The following is a 21,367-nucleotide window of genomic DNA, read 5'->3' on the forward strand; positions in this document are numbered from 1 at the left end:
GGTGATCAATCCGGAGGAAATCAGTAAGAAAATTGACACAAGACAAAAGAGGTATAAAGAGTGGTATGACAGAAAATGGGGGGTACAGGAAAGACCTTTCAGCAAGGGACAAAGAGTGTTTATCAGGAAACCAGTGATCCTAGGGGGCAAAGATGACAGGTACTATGCCCCGGAAAAAATAAGAGCAGTCAAAAGAAATGTGGTCATCTTGGAAGACGGGAAAAAATGGAGCATGGACCGGGTGGCCATAGGCCCAAGGGAGACAGACCAAGAGGGAGACAGCAGGGCTCAGGCCCAGAGTTCCAGAGCAGAAGTAGCTCAAGAAGGGAGGGAACTGAGGCAACGCAATCCCCCAAGTTGGCACAAAGAATTTAAAATGGGTTGAACATGTGTTAAAGCATAAGTTGATTTGTTTGTAAGGGGTCTACCTACAGGGCAATGTACACCACTGCTCATGGCACATCCTCAAATGTTCGGCATATTACTGTAGCCCTTCTTTAAGGAGGGAGATGTGTTATAAGTTGTCACGTGGTACATTCTGTACACCCCCCTCTTGACCAGTACATTGGTAACGCTTAGAATGTTAACAGGAAGGCAGCCTTGGAATGTTGACAGGCTGCCTTCACCTGGTGTACTGTTTGCCAGCAAGCAGAGGATGCAGTTAACCTTGTGACTTAATAAAGATTACAAAGACAATTGGAGTTGAGAACTTACTTCACACTCTATCTAATTGATTGGTTTTAATAGTGAAGTACTTCATTCATTTGCACTCAGATCATGGGTGATGCGCAAAGTGGGTAATAATTTTATAAACTGTGCTTAAGTTGTTTTAAGTAAAATAAAATAGTGATCGTTTGATTATGTGCTGTAAAAGTCAATGTTTTAATTGTTGTGGCATAAACTACTGACAATAAACTTTTGACATAAAGGCCCAAACCTGCAGGAATGCTCAGTGGGATGTGAGAGGCTACTTTTAACCCGGACCTCCCTGCTCAGTGATGGTGCACTGTACTAACCCCTTCAGCCACAGGATTTGCAACATGCCCTTTACTCCTGTGTGGGAAGAAGATCAGATCAGGCACAACTTGTGAACCACCCCCTCATAAGGTGTCAATACTCATTGACTCCTGTATGGGAAAAGGACTGGACGAGACACAACGTGCGCCCCTGACCCTCCTTAAACTGGCAATATCCTGCTGTGTGTGCCCTTTATGTCTGTATGGGATGAGGATCAGACTACACACAGCTTGTAAGCTCCTTCCCCCAAAGGTTGCATTTCCCTTCTTGTGTCCATAATTCAGGTTTGGTGTGAGGTTAAGACTACACACATCATTTGTCCCTTTAAGTTGACAATACCATTTATTGTTCCCTTTACTCCTGTACGAGGTGAGGATCAGACTAGATACAACATGTACTCCCCCTTAAGGTGGTAATACCCTTGCTGTACCCTTTGCTCCTATATGACTTGAGGATCAGACTAGGCAGCAAACATTTATAGGGGTAAACCCTAATCACTCCGCATCACATGGGCAAAAACCAGAGTACATACAAGAAAAGCTGTAATGCGGGAATGAATACATGAAAAATAGTTGCCAATGTCATTAACCTCATTGATCACTGGCATTTTCTGTATGATTTCTACAAATGTATTTTCTATACATCCATAAAAATTATATTCGTCCTCACTCACATAAAAACATGTCTGAGTACTGCATGGTGTCAAACAACAACAGATATAAACATAACAATCAACATTACTCCACACACAGAAAATACAACAAAACACTCTTATATGTAAAAACAACAATTGACACTCATTCTTTACACATACATAGAACATATACCACAAAGCTTCAACCCCTAATGGGCCAAATACAAATTATTCTTCTACTCTGTCTTCCTATTAATTTATTGATTGTGGCTGTGCAGTTCATGTTTCACACAGTCCCGATTGGAGATAGTCTTTAGAATGTGCACACACGAGGAAAAATGTTCTCCTCTATATTCTTTTCAATGTGTGTACCAATTGCCCTTAACCAGGTTTTTATTATTTAGAGTTCTATATAGCACAAATTCGACCCGACGATATCAGGTATCAGAGCGCTTTACATGAGCACCAGTTTCTAAAACATCTACATAACTTTCACGAGGAAGGGAGTGCTTAGCCCAGTGACCCGTACACTTTTTTCATTCTTGATGTCGAACTTATAGAAAAGTAAAAGGCTGGACATGAACATTCTGATGTAAGATGTGGAATGCTCGTAAAAGGTGGAATTTACTTCTGTTCTCTTAGAGATGAGAAATGTTACCCACCCCTACTGACTAACTATAAGAGGGTACCGTCCAACTATTTTGCGCACCTTACACTAGAAAACAGTGAATCTAAAGTTTCCTGCTAAGTAGCGATCAGGTAGTCTACAAGCCACTTCCAGTGTGTCAGTTGATGCATCCCTCTGATTGGTCACTAGGTTTCTCCACCCGGCAAAATGAAAACAGTGGGATACTATGTGGCCCAGGGCAGGCGATCTAGGCAGTTTTCTGCCGCTAAAGCGGCGATAAGTTTAATGCCGTTTCTTGATAAGATGCCCCATAGTACTGTGGCTGGGGTCGGTTACTGTAGTGTCCTGTTGGACACGTTCTAGTGTTCAGGAGATGGATGTCATGCACTATACACCCACCCATCACAGGTGTCACCTGTCAGGTGACCTGCTAATCAAAGGGGCTGGGCACACTTTTTTGTGTTTGTGTCCATTATTAGTAGCATGTGGGCCCAGAGCCCACAACACTACAATGGCGACAAGGGGGTCGGCCCCCGCGTGTGACCTGGCAGCTATTACATAGTTCATCGTGGGGGGATGTGTAACCCCCACACCTGCTGACAGCGTGATGGCCACCCAGTTAACCACGAGAGTGAAATCCGGCCTCCCTGCCCTGCAGTGACCTACCTGCCTGCTGTGACCCCGATAAGGCAGAAGCAGACCGGAAGCTGTGTCCAATGATCCGCTGGGCATAAGGTGAGCCCTGCGGGTAGGCCAGTATGCAGCAGGAGAAGAGAGACCTACATACGTGTCATGGTGTCGCAAGTGCCTGCACACAGCATGTGGCACAGTGAGAAAACGCAGCATGATCTCTAAAAGTGGGTAGAAGAAACTGCATGGGTCACTTTCTGTTTAATATACAGGGCACCCGGGTATGAGGCTGTGTGTTCAAGTGCTTCCATGAGGTCTCCCTAGCTAAGAGATCTGTGCTTCTGGGACTGAATGCTGAAGTAGCTCTGACAGCGTCAGTTAACTGGTCCAGAAATGGGAAGGCTCGAGGAGGTGCTGCCAGCCAGCATGAGAAAGGGCAGCTACTTCACAGAGGGTCTCCGCCACGCATGTTTGCTTGCTGCTGACACATACAGAGACCCTGCACGTGAGAGGGGCATGGCTGTTCCTGCCACCGGTCCCAGCAGCACCACCCATGTGGAGAGACACAACTGCTGCATCAGAGGAGCTGCCGCGGCAAAAGGGAAGGTGTTGGCTGCAATGCTAATTCTCCTTCACCTTCCTCTGCAGCACCTGAGAAAGCAACGCGGCCAGCGGTGTCAAGAAAGCTGCCGGGACCTATGAAGGTTATTATACTGCCACTTAGTGGCCACTGGTGGTTACCACACCAATCTCAACACTACATTGTCCAGAGATCGGCCTGCAGCGCTGAGAAAGCTGCCATGGCCACCTAACTGCAGCACCAGTAAGAATGAAACACAAATGGCACAGCTCCTGCACAACAGTCTATAGATCACAGTGCCCTCGAAAGCAAAAGACACGAGAGAGCAGTTCCCCACTGCAACCATGCTCACAGAGCCCACGACAGCTGCTGCTGCCTACATTGCGTCCATCCAGCACTGGCAGTCACTGCATGAGAAGCCGGGATGGGTGAGTGCATATAGCACCCTCTGGTGGCCATCTGCAGCCACAGCCATGCAGAACAGACTTGGCTGCCTACTACAACTGCCGTCAACCTGCAAGAGGAAGACGGAGGGTAGGCAGGCTCACAGCGACTGCCTGCAGCCACAAAGTATAATGGAGGGAGTAGGCACAATGAGGCCTGAAGGTACCACTACATGAGCACTGCCACAAGCAGGAGCAGTTTACAACATAAAAAAAGAAAGCTGTGCAGACACATGTCCCTGCATGTAGTGAGTCACCCCTCGTCCCCTAGGCACCACAGTGAGAGACTGGCCAACAGAGTTTCACATGCCTCTAGTGGCTGCCTGCCCAGAGAGTAACAAGACATCCCTGGTGCCGTGGGAGGCTAGCCACCCAAGACCCTTCTGTGTGCCCCCGTGACCCATAGGCCTGCCGAACAAAGCATACTGGACCATTGGACTGTCCACCCTTGGGGTTGCACGAGGGTTGGCCATGGCCGTGTTGGGAGTTCTGCAGGGACCCCTCTGCATGGCCTATGAGAGGCCCCACACAGCCCACTCAGCCACGTGGCAATCCAGGGGCAAGGGCTTCGAGGGAATTCCAGTGAGAGAGGAGTTCCTACAAGAGAGATGCGTCTGCAGCAGCTCCGAAATGGGCACCAGGAAGCATGGAGGTTGTGGACGGAAACTGGTCACTCACAGACCATCTGATCAAGGAATGTGCACCTGAAACCCGACGGCCCGAGCACAAAGACCCTGAAACAGACCCTGGTTGCAGGAGCGACTTGGCAGTTCCTCAGCGCCACCTTCGCGCGGCCTGCAAGAGGTCCACACGGCCCTGTGGCAGCCCGGCAGAATGGGCCTCAAGGAGACTCCGGTGAGAGGTGAGTCCAGACACGAGAGGAACATTTTAGGCTGCTCTGCCAGCAGCCACTGGGAAGCATCATCGCCTTTAAAGAAGTGCCTCATCCACCAGGCTCACCCCCAGTCTTTGCAGGTTTGCTGTCCACCGGAGCCAGATGCCATCAAAAAAGATCTCCATAGTGGACTCCACCACCGCTCCGGATGCACCCATGTTTGAACTATGCAAATACACCCCAACACCGTGAGACCAGGCTGGTCTGAACTAAATCACCAGAGTTAACTAAAACCTCCTGGTTGTGCAGTCCAGCGATCTAGCACTGCCCGGCGGATGGCCTGAAGAGACTCCAGTATGCTGTGAATTGTTGTTTTGTTTTCCACAGGTTGGACTTTTGTTTGGTTTGTTTTCCAATAAAGTTTGGGAGGGATGTAGTGTCCTCTGGGACACATTCTAGTGTTCAGGAGATGGATGTCATACAGTTTACCCCCACCCATCACAGGTGTCACTGTTCAGGTGACCCTGCTAATAAAAGTGGCCAGGCGCACGTGCCCTGAGTCAGTTCCAATACCCTACTACTGTGTGTCTTGTGTCCATTATTAGTAGCATGTGGGCCCAGGGGCACAACACTACAGTTACCAGGGTATTATAAACTATAGGGCTAGGAGACCTGCCTATAAAGATGAGGGTCACAAATAGCATAGTGGAAGATGATGCTATGTTATTTTAATCAGCGCAGCATAGCCAAGGTCATTTGAATAAAGTAGCTGGGAGCTCTGTTGGTTACAATGCGGGCCACAGACAGCACAACGGGTACTGGCGCTGCGTCATATTTGACATGTAGTGTGAGGATGCCTTCCAATACCGTAAATCTGAAACTATCTTCACATATTGAGACGTACTTCGTCCTAACCACGTGGTCAAAGAATGCACTGTTTTTTAACATCTCGCAGTGAATCTGGACCATATGCAGGACTTTAATTGGGATGATAAAACTTGGAGGGGGGTCTCTCCAAGGGGCGTGGCTGATGTAATTAAGGCCGTGGCTTAAAACACATAAGCTATCATTCTATGCTTAGCATAGTGTGCCACCTGACTGGTATTGTGTTTCTTCTGTCATTGCATCCATATATATAATACAAGTAACATTACACCAACAACAAGCCAGAACTATTGGCTTGTCAATGGTTGTTAGTTGTATAAGATGAAAAAAGTAGCAACTATGGCTAAGTTATATATAATATTGAAAATGCTTCAGGTCTGAAATGATGAGATTATGAAAGGCCTGCAACGAGTCTCTTCGAAGTTACATTACAGGCAGTGAAGGGTGGTACTGCTGCAGAGTTCCGATTTTTTTTCCACCAAGGGTGAAGTAAAAAATGGAGAGCACCCGTCTCAGCACTGACTTTTTAGAACTGCGGGTGCTGAGCCCTGGCAGGACCCGGCCCACTTAAAGCCCTGAGCATATGCACTAATTGTAATCATGCCACAATATATGCCACATGAGTTATCACACACTGGGGCACCATGGACGTATATTTGAACCTGTTCACCACAATGCACCAACATTGTGGTCATGCAAGATATAATTTAGGATTATATATTTTTGGGGACATGGAGCATGCAGCTTTAATCTGGTATTGAGTATGCCACACTACCTTTTAATTGTAGTGTCAGATGACAAGCCTTAAATTCCCCGTTTAATAGGTTTCGCTTGCACTTTGCTTGTGAAATCTATTGTATTCAATATAAATCTGAAAAGAGGTTTACATCCCGTCCCCTTGCTTTTCATTGATTGTTGTGCTTACTACTTACTTTCGCTCTGTTTCTATTGGCAGTAGCATACTATTTCCTGTTGTTCCTCGTGTGCTTCGCTTAGCAGAGTCCCAAGTCCTAATTACAGTTTTCATCCACTGCTTTTCTCGAACTTCTTTGCTTGCGCAAACCCTATAAGTCTATTGGAGATTTTACAGACTGATGCAATCACAGGCACGGAGTGCTTTTCGGTCTGCCCTCCTCCCTCGCATCCCTGTAGCAGAATTACTTTCAATCAAGTCCCTTTCCCCAACCTCGTTGCATTCACCAGCCCCTACACTCATAGTGCATTGCATGTTTTAACAGTTGTGTCTGTCCAGTAACGTTAATACATGCAATGCATGAGCAGGTCAGGGGTGGCTTCTGATAATGGACAGGCGAGAGCTGACATTACAGGTTTAAAAGCTATTTTGATGGTAACTGCCTAAAGCAATTACCATCCTTGTTTCCTTTAGAACTAATTTGCCTGCCTGAAGTCACACTCTTTGCTCACTGACACGGATGTCAGTTAGCCAGTTTTCTCGAAGCACATGCGTAAGTGCGCATATGCCAGCTAAATGGTTTTAGTCATGCCGTGATTTTTTTGTATGGAACAAGCAGTTAAGCTCCATAGAGCGCGTTTGTCACATAAGGCTCATGTGACTCAATACCATGAAATTAAAAATGCGGCAAGGGCGACCCCGGTACACCCTTTCAGACCGTACCTCCTGCTAGTTATCATGCAAGTAGGTCCTATACCCTTCTCCATTATACTTAAAGCATTTTTTTAATTGTGTCTGTGGTTTTCAGGTATTCATTTGTTTGTTTAACCTTCAGTTGCTTTAAGTTTTGTTTCCACTTTGTTTAAGACAGTAGCGTATCATGCACTTTCCGAGTGGCTAACATACCAGTCCGCTTTTATTAATAAACATGTCTTTGCCTCACGTTATGGCCCTGTGTTTCAATACCCATTCACGATAGTAGCGCGTCAGTGCATTTTTCAGATATTCATGGGTTTCTGTTTAAGAGTGTTAATTTTTGTTTCACCTTTAATGACGATATCAGCTTATCATGTACTTTTATTAAGGAGCATGTCTTTGCCTCACTTTATGACCCTGCGTTTTAATATCTAATTACGATATTAGTGCCTCACACTTTCTGCAAGCAGTCAGCTTACCAGCTTCATATTAGGACACAGCATGGCTTTGCCTCATTTTGTACCTTTGCGATTCAGTAACCTTTAGTGATTGTTCACATTTTGATTCCACATTCATAACAAGTGTTTTAAATGCTGGATCGTTTTTTGGGTGCACTGCTGACATGACTTTACAACACTTACATACATTTCACCTACTCTCAGACACCACTCACTCACCATTTACCCTGCACAGTCACCCTGACATTGCGCTGGCAGTAAGATACTGCTCACACACATCTCACACACTGCTGACTCCACACACCATTGACATACCTCTCATCTAGCACTAACATTCCTCTCACCCTCCACCCACACCTCTCGCCCTGAACTCAAACCGCTCATTCTGTACTTATACTATTGACATACTGCTCACCCTATACTCACACACCTCTTACCTTGTACAGGGTAACATCTCTTGCCCTGTACACTCACACAAATCTCATTTTGCACTGAACACATCAATTACCATGCACTGAGGCACTTTCACCCTGCACTCAAACACTTATCTAGCTTCATTCATGCACCACTTACCCTGCACAGAGAGCTCTCATACCATTCTCCCTCCACTCATACACTGCTCCTACACCTCTTAATTATTATTACTGCCATAGGCGAAACCTGATGCATTTACCAATGCTTGTTACTTTTTGCATCTACAGTCTGTGCAGATTCCTGCTAAGACAGTACACATTTTAGCTAGGTGGTCTGGAATCAGCCTGATTTGCTTTTCCCATAGTTCAGTTAGCAGCGGTAAGTGGGTCTTCCACTAAAGTGTCCTTTGCTCGCTTTTGGTAATGTGGCTTGAGCAGTAAGGCCTAAGGCATGCTCAAAGGTAAAGCAAAACAGTGGAAGTCACAAATTTCAATACAGTGCAATAGAAAGACAAGGAACCTCAAGATTCAAACCAAGTTTAGATAAACAAGAACATTTATTAATAACTCAGGAGCAAAATCAAAAGCAGGTCTGTGGTTTAAGTATTAATTAATAGCAAAAACAACTGTCCTAAAGAAAACAAACAACGCTCATAGTCATGTATTTTAAATGTCGATCCACAGCCTCAATGTTGAAGAGCCATACAAAATCGTAGTTGACTTTGCTAGCCGTGCTCGAGGGGGTATTGTAAGTTTAGTCTCTGGTGATGATTAACACTGGAATTTGATGCAAGATTTTGGGCTGAATCAGTCTCAGAAGGTGACAAGCTGCACAGAAGTGGCTTGAAGTGCAAAATGCCTACCAATGCTCATCAAGTTGAACCTGAATCTATGGCCATCAAAATGGGTCAAACTTCAGGCAGTTAAAACAGCTGCGAAGTCTTCAAAGCTTCCAAGTTAAGGAGGTGGTTCAAGGTTGATGATGTGAGCCAAAGCATGTAACATGGTGTGAGAACAAGCAGCGTACTGGAGCTCATGCTGACGATTCAAGCATGAAACCTGTAACCATCAGGGTGTATCATAGAGGTTCAAAAGTTGATCAGCGAGTGGACCCACTAAGTCATCCAAGTGGAAAGGCAGATCAAGATGCAGGAATCTCAGTTTTGGGCTTTTATCTGTACAGCGAAGGAAAAGAACTGTTCATTGTATAAAAATGCCTCAGAAACAGTTAACAGCAAATGTCCTTTTAGCACCAATATGGTGGTAAATGCAACAAAATCAGGTAAAAGTGGAAGGGAAAATGTAAAAGCAAATCATGACAACGTGGTTAACAACATGAAGAAAAAATTACCTGATCCTACTGATGCAATATCAAGTAGCTGCTACAAGAGTACCTCAGGAGGCAAAAATGATGTAGCAAGTCCAGGAAAATGACTTCAAGATATTTCTCATCAGTCAAACAAACACAACGGACAAGTCCTCTGGTGTTCGAGCAGGATCTTTGCATTTGCACTAATTACAGCCCAAGTATGCACATCCATTTTAGCGTTATCATAAAAATGAAACACTCAGGTCGAGTTGGATACATTTGAGAGCTATCCACAAAAGTATCTTACACCTGTGAGTAATCTGTACGTGCAATGATGCTCTTAGAGTAACTTTGCTACTTTTAGCTATTCACCATTACGTGTGTACTCAAATGTGTAGACTTGCACGTCTCCACACCCTTAAACAGAAGTGGACCAAATTTACAAATGTAACTCCCTACAGCCAAAATGGAGCAATAGAAAGTGCACCACTACGCATGGCCAACCACTGATAATGTAAAACCTTCATTTAGAAAAAATTGGAGGCAGAGACTTAAAAATAGACCGCAATAGGAAATAAAGATACATTAAAATAATTTAATTTGCCTTTTAAAACTACATAAACCGTCAAAACAATGTTAAAAAAATTACATATATTTTAGAATTAGTTAATTCAGGATAGAATATATTAACCTTTTAATTTAAAAATATTGTAACTATTAAAATATAATTTCAATTAATTCTAAAGATTACTTTTTTAAGGTTATGTAAACGAAGGTGTGTAAGGCATTTAGTACTTCTAAGCACATAATAAGAAAATATGATTTTACCTAGGTGGGATTAACCTAAACAGATCTTTAAAAAAATGTTTTAACACATGTAAATTCAATTAAATATTTAATTGTAATACAAGTTAATAGTGTTGTAGTATTTTTTGTTTTTTTCTATTGTCAGACGTCTCACCAAGTAAATTGTACAGGAGCAGACTGACGCTAGTTCCCAACTCCCCTATTCACTTTCTCAGCCAAACACTTTAAAAAATAATTGGGCTGAAAAAAACAAACTGGGGAAAGGGGTAGGGGACAAAAAGAGACAGCTACGTATCTTCAAGGCTCTCTCTCTCTTTGTTGTTTCTTGAGTCTTCCTTTTTTGTGAGAAACCTAAATATTTCACTGTTTTAAAACACACACAGTTAATCTTCTACAATAACTTAATAGCTCTATTTATCCTCTAATATTCTTACCCTGTTTGAAAGTAGCTATGACCTCTTTTCTATATGGTAGGTTTGAATAAATGTCTTCACTTAGTTACTCTCTCTTTCCTCTCCTGCAGGAAAGCTTCAAGAAAAAAGAGCAGCAACACTTCAGGACTGCAGGTGGTGCTGTTGGTAAGTATATGATGTATGCACTTTTTCACCCTTAGACTTGTGTAATGAATAAACCTATTTAGTTACGATAATTTAACACACTGCAAACAATGTGACAAGCCTTCAGAACAATATTCCCTTTTTACTGACAAGGAACCAGAACATGCTAAGTAAACTACGAACTGTGGAGTTCAGGCACGAGCGCATGTAAAATGAGATACGTGCTCAGACAGCATTTATTTTGCTACAGGAAAAGAATTTAACCGTGGCAAATTGAATAAACCGATGCCTCCGACTCAAGTATGGAATTACACAACAACAGAACTGCGGAGGCAAGCGCAGCGATAGTTTGTCATGCAACTGCCTGAGAACTCTAGCGTTACGTAAGCGCTAATAAAAATAACGAGTGAAATACTTGAAAACGCTCCCACTTCTACTTGAAGCGTAGCAAGTACAATGTGCTCAAAGCAGAGTAGATAAAACTCCCCCTATACTCGTGACAACAGATACTAACTCAATGTAAGCAGATACTAATACAGTTCACTAAATGCAGCAATACAGTATAAGTATTCAAATGCGCCGCAACAATAATAAGGCAACTAACCAAGGCGACGGGCACTACCTTAACTAGCTAACATGACGCTGGCTCACAGAAGAACTTCCATTACCTCCAAAACCCTCAGGTGAAGTACGAGGATTCTAATGCCACAGCTGTTAAAATTCTATCCCTGACTTCAATCACTGGAACCACTAGAGCGCTAAGTGGGACCTCTCCCTGACCTTCTGGCGGCCATCTTAGTGTTCTTCCAGGAGTGGAATCTAAACCTGGCTACACCATTTCTGACTCTGCGTAATGCCTGATGCCTAATTACATTGACAGATAACCTCTCTTTAGCGGCGTCTGGTTGTGTTCTGACATCTATATTTAAAGCATATAAAATTAACATTAATATTTAACTTAAACATATTTCATTTTTGAACATTAATAAACTTTTTAAATAATCCCTATATTTTTTTTACACAGGTATGCTCCACCCAGGTTTAATATATTAAAATGGTTGTTTTTTCTTAAGCTTAAATTCAGTTACCCACCTAAAGTAACATTTTTAATGCTGTAATTACACCTAACAGACCACCTTTTATCACTAACAAACATATAATCATCCTTCCATCATTTGTCCAACAAACACCCTCCTCTCCCTTCTACCATAATAACACTAACGCACAACACACACACTGCACACCACCACAGTTTTTAACTCTTGCAACAAACCAGTCTAAGACAAACACTCTTACCTCAACTTCATTCCCTCCTACACACAACATACAATCTACTCATAAACACATCACTACATCCTCTACCGTACACCCTCCTCTCACAAACAATACTATATAACCAAATCCATTGCATGAAACATATACATCAGCACCCATTTTCACTACTCCTCAAAAACAAAACATATCACACACACCAGCACAACAAGATCTTCAAAACGCAACACCTCATAATACTTACCATCACAAAATACAAACATTCACCCACCTTTCAAACCACACAAAGGAACAAACTCCAATGCCAAGCTTTCTCTCTTCCACCACACCTAACATATATACAGCAACACAGCAACTCTCTTCTAACCGCCTCTCATCCATTGGACAATTTAGAACCTTACTACATAACCCACATGCTGCACCACCTCCCCTGACTCATTCACCTTCCGCCTTAAACACACGCAAAAAATATAAGCAACATGCCACACCTCACAACTTCGATTCCCCATGTCTACTTCACAACAATGTTACACCACAAAAACAACACAGCACTCCAACTCACTCTCAAACACCGTCTCCACCACATACACACGCAGACCCATCAAAATGCCTTCTCAGCATGCTGGATGAGGAACATGATACAGAACAGCTACACGATTGAAATCCTAATACAGCTAATGCCAGCACTAAAAACACACCTGCTACAAACCCACACATTACTGATCACTCTTCTACAAAACAAAGTCCCACTGTCACCAAAGGCCACTCTCTATACTCTCTACTAATAAATGCTCGATCCCTCTCTAAAAACAAACATCACATCTACGACCTTCTCACAGATGCAAAACCAGACATACTATTCATAACCGAATCATGGTTGGGAGAGGATATGGCTCCAGTCCTGCATGTAGCCATTCCTCTAGGCTATCAAACAATCACCCAATATCTTATAGCCAAAAAAGGAGGTGGTCTAGCTGTTGTATTCAGGCACGCAATACATATCACTAAAATTGACAACATCTCCATAAAGAATTGTGAGGCTCTGCAGTCCTACACCGTCTTCCTCCTGTAACTTCCTGCTCCTTTACAGACCTCCACCTAGCAAGGCGACATTCCCAGACACACTTCTAGACACAGCTTCAAACCTGATAACAATACACTCCAACCTATGAGGACGGGGTGACCTCAACATTTGGTTTGACAAACCCAATATGACCCATCCAAAACAATAATCACTGGCCTAGAGGCACTGAACCTGCATCAGATTGTCCACAAACCGACACACACCGCTGGACATATCCTAGATGTTATTTTTGCCAATACTGAACTAGTTACCTTTCAAACTATAACTCCAGTCACATGGTCAGACCACCACTTGCTTGCTTTCCAACATAAAACAACACTAAGCGACTCACCTAAAACTACCTTACATCCATCCACCTATCGGCCGTGGAACAAACTCCATTTGGAACACTTAGAAACACAACTAACATCAAGTACAAATCTGGAAACAATAAATTCTGTTCAAAATCTATATGAGTGGCTAAAGGAAGCTTTTGACATCCTGATACCACTCAAAACCAAACAACAGAACAAAAGAAAAAAAGCGCCTTGGAGAAACATTGAAATAAAAGACATAAAACAACAAATTAGAAAGCTGCAACGTACCTGGCTCAAAACAAACGCCAAACAAGACAAACTTCACCTACAGAAAATTAACAGATAATACAATTCGGCTATCAAAAAAGCTAAGAAAAGGTACTATTCACACAGAATTCAAAACGCTAAATGTGCAAATAAAGAATTCTATAAAATACTCAATGAATTTCGCAAGCCAAATTGCCTAGAAGGAACTCATCCTGTTACTCAAGATTTCACACACAAAATGGCAAATCATCACACGGACAAAGCAGACACGTTGGACTCGTACTTAAAACAGAAATAAAGCACCATCACTAACCCTTGTACAAAACAACAATCCAAGAATACTCTAACCAAGCCTCTGTTCCTTCCAACACATCTCACACGATGAATTTATGGACCTGGTCAAAGCAAGCAGACCTGCCGGCAGCCCTTCTGCCCCTGTCCACCACAAACTTTCAAGACAATTCTTTTAACAACCTCTGCTGCCACTCCAGTAAGAAGAATTATCCACGATTCCTTCTCTACCGGAATATTTCCAGATGAACTCAAAAAAATCACACATACGCCCTTTACTGAAGAAAATAAACTTGGACCCGCTAAACCCTGACAACTACAGACCCATTACAAATGGACCTTTCCTGGTCAAACCGATAGAAAGAGCAGCGTTCACCCTGATACCACACTTCATTGAAGAGAATGACATACTTTCAGACTTCCAAAGAGGATTCCGTCCAGGAAGAGGCACTGAATCTGCCCTCCTTGCCATCTGGGATGACCTGAAGAATACAGTTGACCACAATGGGGTTGCTGTGCTACTCCTCTTGGACCTCTCCGCTGCCTTTGACACGGTTTATGAAGTCGGCATAGAGGGAACTGCTCTAGACTGGATCTCGTCCTACCTTCGAAACAGAACTAATGTCATCCATACCCCACCTTTCTCGTCCAAACCGTACTCCACAAAAGCAGGGGTCCCTCAAGGTTCTATCATCTCACCCATGCTTTTCAACAACTACATGAAGTCATTACCAGTACTGATCAATAAATTTCACCTCACGTGCTATAAATATGCAGATGACACGCAAATACTCCTTCAACTGGAATGCCCCAAAGACATTGGAAAATCACCAATTTTCAGCTGTCTCAGAGCCGTGGATGAGTGGATGACTTGGAGCCATCTCAAATTGAATGCTTCAAAAACTGAAATACTCACATGTGGCGATTGGAAACATTACAACCCGCTTGCCGCATGGCCTAATGAAGTGGGATCACCGCCTAAGGTATCGAAGGAAGTAAGAAACCTCGGAATGACAATGGACTCCAAGCTTTCGATGAATGCCCAAGTGGACAAAATAGCAAGATCAAGCTTTGTCACTATAAAAACGCTGTGACTAATGTTCCCTCATTTGGGATTTCAACACAAGGTCCAAGCTACCATCTCCCTTGTTCTGTCCAAACTCGATTACGCTAATAGCCTCTATCACGGATCATCTTTAACGACCATGAAAAGACTACAACTGATTCAGAACTCGGCTGCCAGACTACTCTTGCATATCAAACCACGAGACCACATCTCCCCTGCCTTGAAAGCCCTGCATTGGTTACCGGTTGCCAGAATATCTACGTTCAAGCTGCTTTGTATCACCCACAAAGCAATACATGGAATAGGACCGCTCTTCATCAGGAATAAAATCACCAAACACATTCAACAAAGGAACCTCCAATCTAAAGGAGCATCTCGCCTCAAAATCCCAAGATACAAGAAAAAAACCATGGGTGGCACATCCTTCTCTGTTCAAGCAGCATAACTATGGAACTCTTTACCCCCCAACATAAGGTCCACTGATAACAACCTTATCTTCAGAAAACTACTCAAGAATTGGCTCTTCCCCACATAAGCACCATACGCAAAGAGAAATTCACAGCATATCCCTCTGTATATAAGCATTTGTTTTCACTATAGATATGTTCCTATCTTTGTGTATTGCTTTGTATAAACATGTAAAATAATTATATTGTTAAGAGAAAAATAATAATAAATAAATAAATATATAAGAATCATCTTTGGTCTACATGTAAATACTTCCATTGTGCATCTATGTACCTTCATGTACTTGGATCTGTGTGTCTGTTACTTGTCTCCTGAAAAAGCATATCCAATGCACTACCCTATTTCTCATCCTGTGCCTCTATCAATATCTTTAATCTACATATACTTACCTCCTTTGTGTATCTATATACTTTCAATGTACTTATGGATCTATGTATTTATCACTTTCTTCTACTTTAGCATTTCCAATGCACTACCCTATTTTTCAGCCTATACTTCTCTCAATATATCTTCTAGCCCAACCTTCTGACTTATCTCAAACTTCTTTCAATCTTTCTACTACTCTTTCCAATGCACTACCCTATCTCTCATCCTCTGCATCTATCAATATATCCTCTACACCCACTCTCTCATTTAGCCCAAACCCCATACCACTACTATGATCCCAAAAATAACCCTTTCTAGACTCTCTCCTACTCTACCCCTCCTTGCATCATCTGACACCTCTTTTACTATACAGATCCCCTAAAACAAACATTTCTAAACTCTTCCCTCTGTCTCCTCCCATCCAAAACTCCTTTTTACTCATCCAAAAGCCTCCTCCTACTGCTAAGACCTAAAAGAAAAAGAAAAAAAATCCTTCACTCTTTTATCCCTCCACTATCCTTTTCAATCAAAATTAACAGACTAACATGTTCACTTCTCAAATTCCATATTCAACTATACTAATTCACCACTAATCCTTTAAGGGTTCCAGAGTAGCGTGCTACTCGCCAATAAAGCATCTCAACACCCCTTTAGGGTTACAAGCGCTATAAAAATGCAAACCTTTTCCCTTTTCTACCCCTCCCCAACCCTTCTCTTTCCAAATAACTGACTAACATATCCACCACTAAAATGACTTTCATGTTTCACCATACTAATTCAACACTAATCCTTATGGGTTCCAGAGTAGCGTGCTACTTGCGCTTCAAAACCCCATCAGGGGTAGCAAGCGCTATAAATACAAACCTCTTTCTCTCTTCTATCCCGCCACTTACCCTTCTCTACCCAAATAACTGAATAACATATCCACTACTCAAATTACTTCATATTTTACTATACTAATTTTCAACACTAATCTTTTATGGGTTCCGGAGTGGCGTGTTACTCCCCAGAAAAGCGCTTCAACACCTATCAGGGGTAACAAGTGCTATATGAATGCAAACCTTTCTTCCATTTTATCCCTCCGCTATCCTTCTCACTCCAAATAACTGACTAATATCCATCACTCAAATTACTTTCATATTTCACCATATTATTTCACCACTAATCCTTTATGGACTTCCTGAATAGCGTGTTTCAACACCCCATCAGGGGTAACAAGTGCTATATAAATACAAACCTTTTTCCTCCTCTATCCTTCTACTATCATTCCAATTCCAAATAACTGACTAACCTATCCACCACTTAAAATGTACTTGCATGTTTCACTATACTAATTCAACACTAATCCTCTATGGGTCCCGGAGTAGCGTGCAACTCGAGAAAAAAGTGCTTCGACGCCTCATCAGGGGTAGTAAGCGCTATATAAATGCAATTACAATACAATACATTATGTATAAATAATTAAAAAATGTAATGTAGATAATTAATTATAACAATTGTAATTATACTTTATTAAAAAGGAATGTTATATTAGTTTAAATTAAAAAACTTTAATAAAACTTTTAAAATACTAAAATGTTTTCCTTTTACATATTCTTTTGCCATAAATTACATGTATTTATAGACTTTTAACTAGTTTAAAATATTTAATTTAGCATTATTTCCTATTGGGTTTTTATTTTACGTCCCTACCACCATTATTATTTATGGAGGGTGTAGCAGTTCCATGCGATGGCAATGTGTGATGTTGACTTACTCCAGTTCTGAGGTGGAGTACATTTACAACTGTTTTAGGTACATTATGGCTGTAGTAACTTTAGAAGTGTGTTTTTTAAATAGCAATGGGCTTACTCCTTTGTGGGTGAGTGCCTATCATTCCCTAAACCCCTCTCTAAAGTAATCTTTTCTCCTCCCTTAGCCCATCTACTTTATTCAAAAGTATTTTCTATTTTACATCCACTCCGTTCTATCCCTCCCACAATCTCTACTAAAGTGTGCAGAAACTCTGCAGTCAGGGCAGACAACTCCGCACAGAAAAAGATAGGAGAGGCAAAACAACCGCACATAGGTTTATGAATAGCATTTTCCATAACTTTAGTAGTACTATAAATGCACAACCCAGATTATTTGTCAGATCTATTGGGTGTATCTGATGTGATTCTACAGCTCATGAAACTTTCTTTACCAGATGGAAAGCAGGTTAGGTTTGAAGCGAAAAGGACATGGAAAGAGGCCACTAAAGTGAATCTTTGTAATACTAGGCTGTGCCCCCACAGAACAGAAGTCATTAGAACTATCTAGGGTGGGGCCAAGAATGCTTTGCATAAGGTTGGCTTTGTGTTTAATGGTACAAAGATTAGAGAATGATCTGGTGGTATCTTGCGGATTTTAAATACCAGTCCTTCCATTGCCTTTACTTTTTCTCAATGAACAGACCTAAGTGGCACAGAAATGAACAGACGTTGGTCCCAAAGAGGCCTACGACAAAGGGACTCCTTCTGCAGTTCCCTGGTCATGCTCATTAGGGCAGAAAACAGTTTGTTACTTGCACTCCAGATAATAGGATCGCAGCCTCAAAGTTCAGAAGCAACTCTATTTTGAGGGTTGGTGCCATGGCTTACTAAAACTCAGGGAGAAATAAACACTGAATGGAATAAGGGCCACAAATAATTTCTAAGGAATGAGGTTAACTCAAGCATTTCCATTCCTTGCTGTGTGATTTTCTCAGTACACAGCTAGTAGGACAATCAATAGATTGAGGTCTTTGTGATGTTTCATGTGAAGGTTTTGCGATGCGGAAACCTCCTCCCCAGGGTTGACTGTGAGCACCTTTTATTTGCCCACATTGTCTCTCTCATGTATAAAGGTTACATTTACAACTAAAGTTTTTGTTACATTGAGAACACTGATAATTGTCTTCCTCATTGTGGGTTCTTTCAAGTTGAATCAAACTGAATCTCCAGCTGACACTTCCCTGGCATTTAGAACAATGGCAAGGTTTGTCCAGCATAAGTTCTCTCATGTTGAGCATGACCAGTTTTCTGGCTGAAGCTTTTCCAGAATTCAGAGCACTGATAAGGTTTTATCCAGTGTGTATTCTTTTATGTTGAGTCAGATTGCCTTTGTGACTAAAACTTTTCCAGCATTCAGAGCACTGAAAAGGTTTTAGTCCAGTGTGAGTTCTCTCATGATAAACAAGATCAGATTTCTGACTGAAGCCTTTCCTGCATTCAGAGCACTGATAAGGTTTGTGTCCAGTGTGTGTTCTCTCATGACGAACAAGATCAGATTTAAGACTGAAGCCTTTCCTGCATTCAGAGCACTGATAAGGTTTCTGCCCAGTGTGTGTTCTCTTATGTTGAGTGAGATTACCTGCCTGGCTGAAGCTTTGCCAGCATTCAGAGCACTGATACGGTTTTAGTCCAGTGTGAGTTCTCTCATGATAAACAAGACCAGATTTCTGACTGAAGCTTTTCCAGCATTCAGAGCACTGATAAGGTTTGTGCCCAGTATGGATTCTCTCATGTTGAATTAAATAGGCTCTCACACTGAAGCTTTTTTGGCATTCAGAGCACTGATAGGGCTTTAGTCCAGTGTGTGTTCTCTCATGACAAACAAGAACAGATTTATGACTAAAGCCTTTCCAGCACTCAGAGCACTGATAAGGTTTTAGCCCAGTGTGAGTTCTCTCATGTATAGTGAGACTTCGTTTTGAAATGAAGCTTTTCTGGCATTCAGAGCACTGATACGGTTTGTGTCCAGTATGGATTCTCTCATGTTGAATTAAATGTGCTCTCCGACTGAAGCTGGTCTGACATTCATTGCATTGAAAAGGTTTTTGTCCAGTGTGGATTCTCAAATGTAAAATGAGAGAGTTTTGGTAACGGAAGTCTTTTTGGCATTCAGAACACTGATAAGGTTTCTGCCCGGTGTGGATTCTCTTGTGTCGAGTGAGACTGTTCTCATAACTGAAGCTTTTTTCACACTCAGAGCACTGATATGGTTTTTGTCCAGTGTGGGTTCTTTCATGGCTAGTGAGACCAGATTTCTGACTGAAACTTTGAGCATTCAGAGCACTGATATGGTTTTTCTCCAGTGTGGGTTCTCACGTGTATACTGAGACTAGATTTCCCACTGAAGCTTTTTTGACACTCAGAGCACTGATAAGGTTTTTGCAGAGTATGGATTCTCACATGTTGAATGAGATAGCCTTTGTGACTGAAGCCTTTCTGGCATTCAGGACACTGATAAGGTTTTTGTCCAGTGTGAGTTCTCTCATATTTAGTGAGGTGGGGTTGATAACGCGAGTGGTTCTCACATTCATTACTCTTATTCGAGTTGTGTGTATCTTCTAGTTGGGTTTGTTCCTGGATAAATGCCATCTAAAGACTGAATCTGATTCCAGAGTCTGAACTTGTTTATGTTACACTCAGCATTGACTTTTAAAATACACTGCAGATGTTCTTAACATCTGGATTTAACTAAATATAGTTTTTATCTGCAGATCATTTTCCTACCTTTAAATGCAGCCTCTGTAACCTCTCTTACAAACTTTCGTAGAGGAGCCTCTTATTAAGATGCCCCTAATGAATTCATTCTCTCCAACTTAAGCCCGGGTTAGTTCTCTCAAGTTAAATTAGACTCATTTTGTGACTCCAGTTTATCACATTTGGTTTAGGTTTTAAAAGCACTGATAAGATCTATGGCGTTTAGTGTTTGCCTGTTAAGTATATTTGTTCTTACAAGTAAGACAGGTGATTAGGGCATGACAGGGTGGTTTTATGAATTATCAATAGTGTAACAGTGGTCCATGTTAGGTTTTCTGTGAAAGAGCATGCTTTTTGGGTCAACGGATAAGGCAGGCACGTGATTGACTTTGGAGGTCCAGGACACTTTGAAACCCCTCGGATCACATCAAGAAACGGAGATGGTGGGGAAAATCTTGTTATATTGGAAATGATAATCCAGCATCTTTGCTGTAATGACATCTGAGAAAGAGCATTTACAATACCTTTCTTATGAACAATGCTTCCTCTCCTCTGAATCACTGGAGACAGAGACCTAAGCTTGCTATTTTAAACTGAGATAATTTGTCTGACAATTTTATCATATCACGTGCATAAATACTGATTTGTTGGGGAGGGGTTTGGGTCTCCTAGGCATTTGTCATAAACCATCAGACAGAATTTATAACACTGATTATTCCCAAGTGCACTGCGTGGGCATCAATTGTGGTCAATGTTCTTTGTTCGACCAATCTTGAAATGTTTCCTTTAAGTGAAAATATTCCTACAATTAGTAGATGCAGACTGTCAAATTATTCTTGTGTTCCATTTATAATTCAGAGGCTCCTCAATATCAGTAACGGACACTTGGTAAACATTTATGGTCATTTTCATTTAGAGATTTGACAACTTTCACATTCAGCAATTTCTTCCACTCCAAGTTCCTC

The 21,367-nt window shown here is 42.0% G+C and overlaps 1 long non-coding RNA gene and 1 pseudogene across 2 annotated transcripts in view; both read right to left on the reverse strand.

The window, feature by feature from the left end:
* Positions 1-8,666: 8,666 nt before the first annotated feature.
* Positions 8,667-21,367, reverse strand: part of LOC146847645 (uncharacterized) — a 71,487-nt gene continuing 58,786 nt past the window's right edge. For both annotated transcript variants that reach the window (XR_014981146.1, XR_014981147.1), the window contains one exon: positions 8,667-9,307. This is a non-coding gene — a long non-coding RNA (uncharacterized LOC146847645). The remainder of the gene's footprint in view (positions 9,308-21,367) is intronic.
* LOC146847646 (uncharacterized) lies at positions 17,450-21,362 on the reverse strand (annotated as a pseudogene).

Source organism: Triturus cristatus, chromosome 4_1, assembly GCF_964204655.1.
Source record: "Triturus cristatus chromosome 4_1, aTriCri1.1, whole genome shotgun sequence".
NCBI lineage: Eukaryota > Metazoa > Chordata > Amphibia > Caudata > Salamandridae > Triturus > Triturus cristatus.